General features: G+C 41.6%; 1 protein-coding gene and 1 pseudogene across 2 annotated transcripts in view; both read left to right on the plus strand.

The window, feature by feature from the left end:
* The first annotated feature begins 961 nt into the window (after positions 1 to 961).
* Positions 962 to 15,338, plus strand: part of LOC148010070 (polyadenylate-binding protein 2-like) — a 31,588-nt gene continuing 17,211 nt past the window's right edge. The window contains exon 1 of one of the 2 annotated variants that reach the window (XM_087672427.1): positions 962 to 1,385. The gene's annotated coding sequence lies outside the window, so the exon portion shown is untranslated. The remainder of the gene's footprint in view (positions 1,386 to 15,338) is intronic. The other variant, XM_087672428.1, reaches the window with a different exon arrangement.
* Positions 7,844 to 10,984, plus strand: LOC148010071 (uncharacterized; annotated as a pseudogene).

The following is a 15,338-nucleotide window of genomic DNA, read 5'->3' on the forward strand; positions in this document are numbered from 1 at the left end:
AATAGATATATGTTAAGTGCTTCAATAAATAAGTGCACCTAAATAAATATTAGTGGCATGCTTTTAATGATAAGACGCGCGCCCATAAAAAATGATAATTTCTTCTAAGTAACTTCAATACACACTATCGCCCAGTGCTTCCTAATGCCAATGCCGCTTGCTCTATACATCAACTGAAGCATTTACAATTGTTAAAAAAATAATAAAATTAAACCAACAAAAGTGAATACCTAGTAGTCTTCAGCTACAAAATAAATAAATAGGTTGGAACTTTGTCATAACCTTAATTTAATACGAGTGAGCACTCTAAACTTATAAACGTCCATTAATTTAAATATATATTTTGTGGAATCACCCACTTGCACATTAAATTAACGTGACGCCCAAAAAAGACATGCGTTTCCGTCAACTTTTTGCACAAAGAATCCACCTTGTGCACGAGCCCTGATAAATAAATATAGTTTTACGTGCTATGAAATCACCCACTTGCACATTAAATTAACGCGACGCCCGAAAAAAATAGACGTCCCTGTCAACTTTTTGTACAAGGAATTCACATTGTATATGAGCCCCGATAAATAAATATAATTTTACAAAATCCACTGCAAAACCTCACGAAATCCACTCTGAAATATGCCTCCTTGCATCACATTCCTACCTAGTATATCCACCTTGCCATAAGCCAAATATCTCTTAGACATGTTTGTATAGTTGAAGTGCACAAAATGTTTTATAACATAGCCCCACCATACCATGAATATGTTTCATTATTGGCACCCGTTCTCCAATCGACCCCTTTACCCTTGGGGTGATGTAAATGAAATATAATATCTCGCATTTGAAAAAAAGCCCTACCACCCATGGCTTGAATTAAATTGCCGTAAGTCGGGAACATGGTTGTGGAAAACCGGCTAATTTTTTATTATTACTAGCTTAAATGTGGTATAAAAGGGCGAAGAAAGTTGGACGAAGGTGGAGTAGCCAGGGCACGCTGACCTCCCCTCAAAACCCCCCCGTCCTCTGTTCTTGCTTCCGTCCCCCGCAGGTTCTTCTGCCTCTGAAGGCCTGTGCTCCTTCTCTCTCTCTCTCTCTCTCTTCTTCTACTTCCCCTTCATTCCCTAAGAAAAAAGAAAAAAAAAGAAGAAAATAACAGAGAAAAGGATAACACGCAGATCTCTTTCTTTTCTAGTTTGCCTCTTCCATAGCCATTTCTCTCCTTGCATTCCATTCTCATCTCGAAAAACAAGAAAAATTTCACGAAATATTCAGAACGCAGGCCTTGGCTTCTTCGTGCACGGAGTTCGGGGGTGAAAAACCATAAAATCTACTCAATAATTCGGCCGCCAAGCCTCGGATTTTTGGGTTTCTCATTCTACACTTTCCAGGTACTCATGAGTTTCTAACAGGTTGCTCTTGTGATCTGTGCTAACTTGCTTTATATGTGTAGCGACTGTGAATGTTAATTTCAAGTTGTGTTAGCGTTTTTAGGGTTTTGAAAATCTTAAGACTTACACGCATCGTGTCTGCAAGCGTTCGAAGCATAATTCATGAGCGGTTTTTGTAAGCATTCGTAGGGCTTCTAGTTTGCCGTGTCTTTACAGCGGAGCTTGCATACCTTACTCCCACAATTGATTAGGTATAGGGTAGTTGTCTTTTTTTACTTCTACAATAAGTGTTAGTGTTTGAGTTCGTTGTTAGGATGGCAGTGGAAGCATGTGGGAACCAGTGTGCAAAACCAGAAAGCAACGAGCACAACTGTAAACTAAGAGATGCAATGGCAGTGGAATAACTGCACAAAGACATGAGAAAATGAGCGAAGCTGTGCATATAGAAACTTAATGGCAGCCCTTAAGAGTGGAGCATGAAGCAGTGCCATCAAGGGCAGAGGAGGGAAGGAATTGAAGTGTGAGAGCAGAATAGAGTTACATCCTAAGGTGAAAAGCTGTGGATGATACAGGTGGCAACACTAATAGCTAGCTAGGGTAAAGGGGCCAACTATAGAACACGTCTGGAAAAATATATATGTTTGAGGGGATTGCATATTTTGCAGTTTTTTTGAGATTTGAATATATGAGCATGTAGGGGATGTCAAGAGAAATTGAACAAGTCCAATATTAAATTTTTTATTTGCAAAATATCTTAATTTAAAAATACAATTTTGAGAGGTAAGGGTACTTGAGAGCTAGTAATGTAACACTTCTGGGCAAACATTGAGTGACACTTAAGCAAGATTCTCGGCATACACCTTTTTTTTGTAACATCATTGGCCCCAAGGTGTTTGCTTTTTGATACCCATTCCATAATTGCCCCCCTTCCCATAGGTATTCTTTTCTTGTGGATTCAATGTTCCTTGTTGGATTTTGATTTGGACAATTTTTAGGATGTTTTTCTTGAAACACCTTTACTTGTTTAGGATGTCAAGTTGGTGTTTCCTGTGGATTATAAGTTTGAATGGAAGAAATATGGATTTCTTTTAGTTGTGTATTCAAGTTGTTATTTGGCCTTAGTTGGTCTTAGAAGCAACACATTCAGGCACGACTCATGAATGGACAGCCTCTCTCATGGCTTTATTGCTTGTTTGTCAAAAAAAAAAAAAACCATTGGGAGATTACCTGGAGTCTTAGTAGAGAACCTTGATCCAAAAGATTGCCCTTGAGGTTATGCAAGCCTCTATTGCATGCAACTTATGATCTTCTGGTAGGCTTTATTTCAAGTCTTTTGCGAGACCTTTTGCTCAATTTCTTAGACGACCTTTTAATTTTCTTGAAAGCTAGACTCTTAGTTTTCATGGGATGATTCCATTGTTGAGGAGTCTAAGTGTCAGTAGAATTGTGTTTTCTTTGTTTTCCTTTGTGCTTATCTATTGTTTGTGAGCATCAACCAAAGTTTGGTGAGGATGTTTGAAGCTTTGACACTCTTTGTCTATCGATGTCTTTCTTGTGGTAGTAGCCTTCATCATTGGCACATTAGGTGGAGACTAGAGTTTTCTAACCTTGCACATATTGGTCCTTGATAGCCCATGGTACAATGACATTTGTTTTTGTGAGAGTGCACAATGGAAAAGAGAATCACGAATGCGGGGAGAAAAGGAGTGAAGAAGAGAAAGTAGGAGAAGAAGAATGATTTCCCTTGAACAAAGAAAAAAACCGAATACAATGAGGATTGATCAGTCATTGCACATAGCCCAGGGTGTCAATGAGGGCATCAGACGAGGTTGAATAATGATGATAGCATGTGTGATAGTGATTGAGACAAGGAATGTGTAGGTTGCCCTTCAAGAGAGAGATGGAGAAGACTACAACCACTGGACGGAGTGTGTTCTAGATAGAGAATGAAGTGATATACCCACTGACTGTGGTCGATATAAATAGTAGCATATCGACAAAATCTTAAATGTAGTTTGACTGCATTTGATGTGGTTGCAAAGATACTGATGTGGCACTTAGGTAGTTTGGGAAAAATAGCAGGCACTTTGGGGGTTTGAAATTATCCAGTAGGGCAGCACAACTGACAAACATTGAAATGCACGCAAAAATGAGAAGAGAACACAATCAGATCTTCAAATATCCTTGTCAAACTTTGATTAGGGCTCACAACTAGGAGATGACAAATTGACAATAAAGGTAGGCTAGCGCTCCCTCTGAGATTCTGGGAGTATTTGAAGACCTAACAATCTCATGGGATGAAGCATAAGCCTTGGGTAAGGGCTTCGTGAAGAAATCTGCCGCATTATCTGTTGTAGGATAGTAGACTATTGCTAACTTGGAATCCACGATCCACTCACATATGTAATGATGTTGAACCTTGAAAGTTGATGTGCTTCATGCAAGCATGAAACATGGGGTTCTTTACTTGATCTAAGGCACTTTGATTATCCACACTTAGCTAAGTGGGACCTGTTTGTATGACAGAAAACCAATCTTTGCCAACATCCAATGGAGCCAAATTGCCGCCATAGCTACAGAACAAAGGGCATGGTACTCGGCCTTTGTAGAAGAAAGCATCATAGTAGATTGCTTCTTGTGGCTCCATGAGATGGCTCTCGAGTCAAGGGAGAAAGTATAGCCTATAGCGGTATACTTGCCCAAGGATTCATCTACAAGGTACTTGAGCATATAGACCCACCTCACAGTAATCACTTTCCTCTTCTTTGGATGTGGAACGAACTTCTAGTTTGGTTTCACTCTATAGAATTGAGCTCCTTGTACATAGCATGTCGCCAAGTATCTTGTGTAAGAGCCTCATCAATAGTGGTAGGCTTGCGATCCTAAAGAATCTGTGACATAAGGGTGTAGTTTATGCAGAGTGAACTATCTTATTGGGCTTGCAATTTGGTTGATCTATGTGAGCTTATAGAGATAGTAGGAGAGTTCAAAACACTTGAGTCTTGCATAAGCTGGTGATACCGTTGTGGAATGTTGATAGGCTTTTATCCTATTGCGGAGATTGAGTAGCCCGTGGTATTTGCAATGCACTTGTTTGGTATGGAGGCTCCCCTACACTAGGTGAAGATAAATGCCCCTCATCCGAAGAGGAAGGCTTCTCTTTTGACAGTTCAATGTCTCCAGAAGAAACATGGGGGGGGTGGGAATGGAGTAGAAATACTCGAAGATGAAGAAGTAGAAGAAGGAGCCATCAAAGGAAGAAGGAAAGTAGTGGGAGAGGGAGGAGCCCAGACGAAGAAGTGTGGATAGGTAACTTGGAAGGAAGGGGAGGGTTTGATGGTTTGGGGGAGGGCGATAAGTCGAAGATGAAGAACCACAAGTAGAGGAACCATCAATAGGATCATTGGAGACCAAAGCCTCATCAAAGGTCATATTCCTACTCACCTCAGTATTTCTTTTCTTTGGGTTGTAGAGTCAATGGCCCTTTGTAGTTATATTGTAGTCTACAAAGATAAGCTTCTTCAACTTGGAGTTGAATTTGCTCCCTCTCTTCTTGTCCACATGGACAAAGGCTTCGCACTTGAAGATGCGAAAGTGGAAAATTGAAGCTTCTTTTCAAAGAAAGCATCATCAGAGGTAGAAGATTGGTGGCGGATGTGAATTGGAGTAGCCATTGCCTCCCCCCCATAGAGAGTGAGGAAGATCCCTATGCTTTCATATTGATCGGGCCATCTTTAGCATGGTTCAATTAGCATACTCCACGACACCCTTCTCGGATGGTGTGTTAGGATGCAAGTACTTTGTTTGAATGCTGTTATCCATGTAAAACTTAGAAAAAAAGTTAGAATAAAACTTGCCATCATGGTCTACTCGAATGCCTCAAACTTTGAAAGACGTTTGCATTTTCATAAACACCTTCCAATTGCAAAAGTTGGTGTCACAAGACTGTGACAACTATTACCTTTTTGTTGATTTCTTTATTACATATTTTATCTGGTTTTTCTTTTTGGAAGGATCCCTCTTGAAATCTAAACGCTGGAGTTGCATGGCCAGTATGTGGAACGGACAGGAATGTCTAGTGAGTCAAGACTGGACAGTTAAGGTCCAGTACAAGTCTGGAAGAGACTGATGGCACTATAGATTGACAAGCCTGGAAGAGACTTGTGAAAGTGTATATGGACAAGTGTGTTGAAGAACTAGCCTGGAAGAGACTAGTTCAAAGTGAAGATGGACAAATCTGCAAGAGATTAGTCCATGTGGAGTCATCAGTGGAAATTCACTTTCAAGTTGAGCTACATTGCAAATCTGGATATAGCGATAGTCTGCAAAGATGGTTAGAAGACTAGTGGGATGCATTGGAAGCAACTCCTAAAATTTAGGGAGTTACTATTTTTGGACCTCAGAATCAGTTCGCGTCATTATCTTCGTTTTTGCACGAGGATTAATCTTCTGGTTTGTGTCGAGGTCAAATTTCGCACCGAAGATGGAGAATTTTAGACCGGAAGGCTGAAATGGGAAATATCCTACAGTGCTGCCATTTGGCACACATGTGTGCACTTACCTCTTCAAAAGAGGGCTGGCGTGCAGTTTTTTGAGGGTTGGGGGCTCATTTGTGAAAGGGAGAGAAGGATTGCTGCAGATGGAGAGCTCTTGAGAGCTGGTCTACCTTGTCTATGATGCACAGAGGGCTGAGCTTGCTTCCTACTCTCTCTCTCTCTCCTTGACAGTATGGTTACGTTGCAGAATCAAGGGCCTTTCTTCTGATTCAGGTACAGCTGCGTGGAATATACTTATTTTGCATGAGGCAAGAGCCTCCTTTCTCCAGGAACAGGAGCAGTTGTATGCTGTCCCAGCAGGGACAGGTGAGGGTGGTAACCTTACCAAGCAAGTGCCTGAAACAGCACTAAACCAGAACTGATTCTGGACTGTTCAGAGGGTATTTCAGAGCCCAATTGATGTCAGAATCAAGGGGCACTTGGCACTGATGATGCAGGGCAGTACATGGATTAATATGAGCTGAAAACAGGTTTCAGAACAGGTTTGAACCAGTATTTACTGTGGGCTGAACAGTACAGGGAACAGTATGAGTTGAAAATAGGTCTCAGAATAGGTCTGAACCAGTAATTACAGCAGTCTGAAATGGTCAAATCTGCACTCCAACCAGAAGATTCAGACTTGGGCAGAGTTTCCCCTCCTGGTCGGCGCTTGTTTTGGGTCAGTAATTGTACTGTTATGCTACCAAATTTCACCTAGAATAGGTGAATGACAGCCCATTGTAATTTCTCTCTTTCTAAAAATAAAGAAATGCCGCAAGGGGCGCCTAACTTAGGGGCCAACAGGGTGTCTGTGTTGCAACAGGAGCATTCTAGCTTCCTGTATTTCTTCTTGATTTTGTGTCTTTAAGTTCAGGTAAAGTGGGCGACTGTTAATTGGGTGAAAGCATTCATGTATTTTGGTTGTACACTACCGCCCTTCCCAGTGAACAGGCCGGTTTCATGGTTCCATTGCTGGGATCGAATCACTTTCCCCTAAAGAGTGAGCCAGGGTTTGTTTGGGTGTAAGACACAGAATTGTGCATTATGGCTGATAGAAAGGAAGACACCAGAGAGGAAGCGTCTGCATCATAGGAGATCCCTGTTGTTCATGAGGTGGGAGAGTCTTCTAGACCTCCATAAAGAAATACCGCAAGAGGCGTCTAACTTAGGGGCCAACAGGGTGTCTGTGTTGCAACAGGAGCATTCTAGCTTCCTGTATTTCTTCTTGATTCTGTGTCTTTAAGTTTAGGTAAAGTGGGCGACTGTTAATTGGGTGAAAGCATTCATGTATTTTGGTTGTACACTACCGCCCTTCCCAGTGAACAGGCCGGTTTCATGGTTCCATTGCTGGGATCGAATCACTTTTTCCCTAAAGAGTGAGCCAGGGTTTGTTTGGGTGTAAGACACAGAATTGTGCATTATGGTTGATAGAAAGGAAGACACCAGAGAGCTTTAATGAAATTTAAAAAAAAACCCATAAAATCTAAAAAAAGATTTTATTGGTTTTATGGTCCTCGAAATAGGCCAATCAAGCATTACTCGTATCTTCTCGAAGTCAATCCAAATGCCATCAATTGAGATGACATAACCAAGATATAATAACTTTGTGTGAAAAAATTAATGCTTGGATAGTTTAGTAAACAACTGCTCTTGTTTGAATAGACATAAGATGATACGCAAGTGTTTTGGCATGCTCTTTTAAGGACTTACTATAAATAAGGATGTTGTTGAGGGAAATGAAGTTACAAACGGAATAAATCATTCATAATTGCATCACAGGAGATCCCTGTTGTTCATGAGGTGGGAGAGTCTTCTAGACCTCCACAGTTTGTTACTCCTCCTGTTATGGTTGAGCCACAAGTTCCTACGGCTTCTTCTATGGATGAAGTCATTTTCAAGACTCAGTTAGTTGCTGCTATGAGTATGTTTACTCAAGTGATGTAGAATCCAAGGTTTTTGGCATTTTTGCAACCCTCCCTTCCTTTACAGCAAGTTGGGCAATTTGCAAAGATTTCGGATCCAGTAGAGGTCCAAGATAAGGGTAAGCATGCTGCAGATTCAGTGGAAACACCAAGGCAGCTTGCGGAGTGAATGGAGACTCCAAGATTGGTTCCGACTGTCCAGGAACAGGTGGCGGAAACGCTAGTTACACAGGCATTGCAGTTCAGCCTGCCACTTTACAGCAGTTAAATGTTGGTTTAAATGGACAGGAAAATAGTTTTCAGGCTTTACCACAGGTTTTCCCACCGACCTTTGTACATCCTGGGTACTTTGGAGGTGGATCTGTATTTCAGAGTATGGCTAGTTATGCACCTGGAAACCAGATTTATGTACCAGGAACAGTGTTTGGGGGTGCACAGGGTTTTATGCCAAACCCCATGTATGGCAATATAGGCATGCAGCCTGGATTTCAGGGTGTTCAAGGCAGTTTTGGCATGCCACAGGGAACTTTTGGTATGGCTGGTTATCAAAACCAGCAAGTAAATATTGTGTCTACAAGCCCTGTAGTCAGTGGTCCGGCAACTCCTATGCCACCTGTTAGTGTTCCTATGTTACAGGCATATCCTACGGATCCTTTGATGGCTCATGAGAAGCCAAAGCCATACAAGGAAGGTGGTGCAGCTGTACAGTTTGACATCTTTCGAGGATTTGAAGATAGGACTAAGGCTCTCTTTTTCTTACAGCAGTTTGATGCCGCATTTGCAAGAGGGAACTTTACAGAGCCTTCTAAGGTTCGGAAAGCTACCACTTTTCTTAAGGATAATGCTAGTCAGTGGTGGAGTACACTGTTGATGCAAGAACAGGCTCCTGCCACTTGGACTTACTTTAAGCAAGTATTTGCTTCTGCTTGGTTGACCAATGAATTTGAGATTGATGTTATGTCAGCTTGGCACAATTTGGATGCATCTAAATGCAAGAATTTGGAAGACTATAACAAGAAGTTTTGGCAGGCTTTACTTCCAGTCACTTCTTACAGGGTTGTGCCATTGACCGAGCAGATAGAGAAATATTGCTGCGGGCTGCCCAAGGAACTCCGGAATTACTGTACAAAGACAAAGGTCACCACTTTGACTCAGTTAATTGAGAATGCCACTACAGGAAATGCATTATTGTTGGGACAGTCAAGTGGTTTTGGGGGCAGCATTAAACAAGACAAATCTGAAAAATTTTCAGCAAAGAAGCCATTTGGTAAACAAGTTTCTCAGATTTCTCAAAGCACTGGTAAATCTTGGCAATTCAAGAAGAAGCCAGTCAAGTTCTTTGGACAGTAGCCAAAGGACCAGAAGAAACCTTTTGTGCGCAAGTCTCTTGAAGAGAGAAAGGCTTTAATGGCTGAGAGGAAATGCTTTATTTGTGAGCAGACTGGTCATATTGCGTCTAATTGTCCGGATAATAATAAGAGATCAGCTGATGATGATAAAGAGGACAGGAAAGGAAAGAAGCCCAAACCTTCAGCAGGTTTAGTGCTAGATATGCTGGGAGACAAGCCACACTCGGATGCTAATGAGCTTTGCAAAGCTTGGGGTAAAGTTAGGGATCAACATGTACTCATTTTCTTTGATCCAGGAGCTAAGGCAAACTTTATCTCACCAGAGTTGGCTTCTACTTTGGGCATCAGAGCAGATGAGATGGGCTACATAGCAGAGGCAGGGTTGGCATGTCCTGGCCACTCAGAGTCTGTGACACCTATTCTTGGAAAGCTGCGTCTTCATATACAATCTTATGTTGATGCAGAAGAATTTTATATCATGCCACTTGAAGGCTGTGATGTCTTGTTGGGAATAACATGGATGTTCAGAAAGCATGGTGTGTTGGATGCCTTTAACAAGACACTGACTTTGGAACATAGGGGAAAGACTTGTTAGCAGAGTATTTGTCAGCTCATGTGTGAGTCTGAGCTTGATCTGGGCTGGGCATTTTTTATTAGGTATTTTAGGTATTTTTCTGGTGTGGCATTTTATGCCATTGGGGCATTTTATGCACCAGTCGGCCAGCATTAAATGCTGTCCGACCAGCATTATTGCTCCCCACTTTTTCAGCCTATTTATACTCAGTGGCTCCTCCTCAGTCAGTCACTTCATCTTCACCATCTGCAGACTCTGTGGAGAGAGGAGCCAGTGCCAGTGCCCACGCAGCCAGTGACTCACTGTTGTATGCGACTGTCTCGTGTTCAGATATATGGATTCCATTTCCCGTGCATACATCTGAGTTCTCATCTGTATCGTGTTCTTTCTTTTCTCTTTTTGTCTTGTGTTTCAGCAGTTTATTTCAGCACATGTTTATGCTTCCACCGCTGCTCCACTTCTGACAAGACTCATGTGCTTGATGTGAAGCTTAAAGGAGAGTCTGTACCTGTTGTATCAGCTTCTGCCATTACATCTGTAATAAAGAATCATCTTTCTGCGTACTTGAGTTTTGCACGTGATGTCAAGGATAATGATGAGTCAAATTTCTCTATGTTAAATAGAGACAGGTCTGCTTTCTTGTCTCAGTTCAGTGATTGTTTTTCTGACTCATTACCATCACAGTTGCCACCAGAGAGGTCCGAGGATCATGCGATAGATTTGGTGCCAGGCAGTAGCCCGCCAAATAGACCTCCGTATAGGGTTAGTGCAGCCCAACAGAAAGAGATATTGAGCGAGGTGAATGAGCTCTTAGAAAAAGGGCTGATTCAACCAAGTTCATCTCCCTTTTGCTCACCAGTGCTCTTAGTGTAGAAGAAGGATGGCTCTTGGCGCATGTGCATAGATTATCGAGCGTTGAACAAGAGTACCATCAAGAACAGGTTCTCCATTCCAAGAATTGACGATATCCTTGACCGTTTGGAAGGAGCGTCAATTTTCAGCAGGATAGATTTGAAGAGTGGATACCATGAGATCAGGATTAAGCAAGAGGATGTGCATAAGACTGCATTTAGGACCACGTTTGGTCTCTATGAGTTCTTGGTAATGCCATTTGGACTTACTAATGCTCCTGCTACGTTTAATCGAATGATGGACATGATTTTTCGTCCATACAAGTAGTTTGTTGGTACATTCTTTGATGACATGATTGTCTTTTCAAAGAATGAATAGGAGAATAGAGAACACTTGAAAGCCGTCTTTGATGAGCTTTGCAGTGGTAGGTTGCTTATCAATGGCAAGAAGAGTGAGTTCTTCTTGGAATAAATCCAGTTTCTGGGGTTCATAGTATCAAAGGATGGTGTCCGAATGGATCCTGCTAAGGTTGAAGCAATTAGAACATGGCCAGATTTGAAGACTGTCCATGATGTTAGAAGCTTCTTGGGTTTGTGTTCTTACTACAGGAGGTTCATTCGCAATTTTGCAGAGATTGCTTCACCTTTACATGCTTTACAGAAGAAAGGAGTCTCTTTCCAGTGGATACAGAAAGAGATTTCAGCTTTTAATCTTCTTAAAGTAAAGATGACTTCTAGTCCAGTGATCATTCTGCCAGATCTTAGGAAGTCATTTGTTGTCCAATGTGATACCTGTGGCAATAGCATTGGTGTAGTGTTAATGCAAGATGGCCGGGTAGTGGCATATGAAAGCAGAATCTTGCGAGGGCCAGAAAAGACTATGCAGGTCTATGAGAAAGAATTGCTGGTTGTGATTCATGCGCTTTCTTGCTGGAAACACTACCTACTTGGGGCAGATTTTGTTGTCCAGACAGATCATCAGACATTGCGTTATTTCTTAACTTAGACTAAGCTGTCAGAAAAGCATATGCGTTGGGCAAACTTTTTGTCAATGTTCCATTTTCAGATTGTGCATGTGGAAGGCAAAAAGAATGTTGTGGCTGATGCTTTGTCAAGGAAGCCACAAATTTCAGCTGTGTCAATTCCTTATCATCATCAAGCTTCCTTATCATCATGAGCTTGATGATATGAAGGAACAGTATGTTGATGATGAAGGTTTTGCAAGGATCTTTGATCAGCTTGTCAATGGACAACACCATGAGCATTATCTTCTCAAGGATGGTTTCATGTTGATGCATGGTAAACTATGTGTGACTATGCCATTGAGACGGAAAGTTATGACAGAGAGTCATTCTCCACCGTATGCAGGGCATCGTGGTATTGATGCAACAGTCAAAGCAGTAGAGACATTCTTTTATTGGCCTACTTTGAGAAGAGACGTGGATGCTTTTGTGCGGCAGTGCTTGATCTGCCAGAAGGTCAAGTTTGATAGGCAAAAAGCACTAGGGCTTTTACAGCCATTGCCTATTCTGGATAAACCATGGGAAAGCATAGCTATGGATTTTATCTTTGATCTTCCAAGGACACAGACAGGAAATGATGGGATATGGACTATTATTTGCAGGTTTAGCAAATAGGCTCATTTCATTCCTGTCAGGAAGAAGATAAAACCAGATCAGATGGTACGTTTGTTTATGTGCAATGTCTTCAAGTATCATGGTATGCCACAGTCTATTGTCAGTGACCGTGATCCATGGATGACAAGTCTATTCTGGAGAGGCATATTTGAGAACATGGGCACAACGCTTAAGTCCTCATCGTCATTTCATCCACAGACTGATGGACAATCAGAAGAGGCAAATTCTACTGTCTTGGATCTGCTTAAGTGCTATGTGTCAGAGCACAAGTCAAAGTGGGAACAATATTTGCCTTTGGTCGAGTATGCATACAATAATACTGTGCATCGTCAATAGGCAAAGCCCCTTTTGAAATTGTTGAAGGTGGTAAAACGGTTCCTCCCATTTTGCATACAAAGGATAAGATCTTTCAGGCAGATCAGTATGTGCAGAGTATGGGTGAAATGTATCAGAAAGTTAAGCATGCCCTTGAAAGGACTCATGCAAAGCAAAAGAAAGTTGATCATCACCTTCGTGAATTGTTGTTTTCACTTGGTGATTGGGTATTGTTGCGGTTTGAAAAGGCACGCTTAAAGAAGCAAAAAGGCAAGGAAAGTCTTTTCACTAAGCTTAGTATGTGATACTATGGGCCTTTTCAAGTAACAGAGAAGATTAGTGATGTTAGTTATAGGCTGAAATTGCCTGACAATTGGAAGATTCATAATGTTTTCCATGTAAGTCTTCTTAGACCTTATGTGGGTGATGTGCCAGAAGATATGCCAGCTGAGGAACAGCCCGAAGTTGAGGAACTTGATGAAATTCTTGTTCCAGAACAGGTATTGGCACACAAGGAAAGAAAAGTGAAAGGCAAAGTTGCTAGAAGGTATTTGGTTAAGTTCAAGAACTATCCAGCTATAGATGCTAAGTGGATGGATGAAGGTGAACTTGCAGAGTCACCTAATGTGTTGGAACTTTACCTTGAAGCATTTCCTTGCAACCTACCTTGACCCCTTGTATCTCTAAGCTGAAATAGATTGTCAAAGTGACAATTGCTTAAGAAAGAAATTATGTACAGAAACAGATTTTGTACAGGTTAACACTTATTGTGTCCATATGGTTTTCTCAGTGCTAAAGAAGTAAGTATTACTTGCAAGAATACAGTTTTACTTCTATTGAATTGAATACATGTTGTAACAATGGTTACTCGATCGGGCATGTATTCTGTGAATTGACTCAGTGGGGATATTAATTTGATGTACCGGCCACTAGATCTCTAGTTAGGGTGATGTGGAGTCATCAAATGAGAATCTGCCACTATGGGGATATCATTGTGGTGTACTAGCCACTATATCTGGAAACAGTGATGTGGAGTCACATGATGATAGTTTGCCATGTTTCACAGTTAGAACATACATGTGTTAACAGTGTGTTCAGTTCACAATGTTGACTAATAGCATGTATGTGTTGTACATGTGCTGCCAAGTGTAAGTTCACTGGGTTAGCTAGAAGCATGTATGACATTCATGCAAACGAGGACGTTTGCGATTTCGAGAGGGAGGTATGTCACAAGACTGTGACAACTATTACCTTTTTGTTGATTTCTTTATTACATATTTTATTTGGTTTTTCTTTTTGGAAGGATCCCTCTTGAAATCTAAATGCTTGAGTTGCATGGCCAGTATGTGGAACGGACAGGAATGTCTAGCGAGTCATGACTAGACAGTTAAGGTCCAGTACAAGTCTGGAAGAGACTGATGGCACTGTAGATTGACAAGCCTGGAAGAGACTCGTGAAAGTGTATATGGACAAGTGTGTTGAAGAACTAGCCTGGAAGAGACTAGTTCAAAGTGAAGATGGACAAATCTGCAAGAGATTAGTCCATGTGGGGTCATCAGTGGAAATTCACTTTCAAGTTGAGCTACATTGCAAATCTGGATGTAGCCACAGTCTGCAAAGATGGTTAGAAGACTAGTGGGATGCATTGGAAGCAACTCCTAAAATTTAGGGAGTTACTATTTTTGGACCTCTGAATCTGTTTGCGTCATTATCTTCGTTTTTGCACGAGGATTAATCTTCTGGTCTGTGCCGAGGTCAAATTTCTCACCGAAGATGGAGAATTTTAGACCGGAAGGCTGGAATGGGAAATATCCTACAGTGCTGCCATTTGGCACACATGTGTGCACTTACCTCTTCAAAAGAGGGCTGGCGTGCAGTTTTTATGCTGCAGAATCAAGGGCCTTTCTTTTGATTCAGGTACAACTGTGTGGAATATACTTATTTTGCATGAGGCAAGAGCCTCCTTTCTCCAGGAACAGGAGCAGTTGTATGCTGTCCCAGCAGGGACAGGTGAGGGTGGTAACCTCACCAAGCAAGTGCCTGAAACAGCACTAAACCAGAACTGATTCTGGACTGTTCAGAGGGTATTTCAGAGCCCAATTGATGTCAGAATCAAGGGGCACTTGGCACTGATGATGCAGGGCAGTACAGAGATCAATATGAGCTGAAAACAGGTTTCAGAACAGGTCTGAACCAGTATTTACTGTGGGCTGAACAGTACAGGGAACAATATGAGTTGAAAATAGGTCTCAGAACAGGTCTGAACCAGTAATTACAGCAGTCTGAAATGGTCAAATCTGCACTCCAACCAGAAGATTCAGACTTGGGCAGAGTTTCCCCTCCTGGTCGGCTTATTTTGGGTCAGTAATTGTACTGTTATGCTGCCAAATTTCACCCAGAATAGGTGAATGACAGCCCATTGTAATTTCTCTCTTTCTAAAAATAAAGAAATACCGCAAGGGGCGCCTAACTTAGGGGCCAACAGGGTGTTTGTGTTGCAACAGGAGCATTCTAGCTTCCTGTATTTCTTCTTGATTCTGGGTCTTTAAGTTCAGGTAAAGTGGGCGACTGTTAATTGGGTGAAAGCATTCATGTATTTTGGTTGTACACTACCGCCCTTCCCAGTGAACAGGCCGGTTTCAGTTGGAGTACTCCTTGCTTCTATATTCCAGGAAATAAGGCCACACATAATGGTTGAAGTTATCAACGATCAACATCAAATGCTTGGCCTTTTCAATGGAGGCCGTGCCCATAAGACCACATAGGTTGG

Source organism: Lygodium microphyllum, chromosome 30 (assembly GCF_053477565.2).
Source record: "Lygodium microphyllum isolate KBCC chromosome 30, Lygodium_microphyllum_v1.1.10, whole genome shotgun sequence".
NCBI lineage: Eukaryota > Viridiplantae > Streptophyta > Polypodiopsida > Schizaeales > Lygodiaceae > Lygodium > Lygodium microphyllum.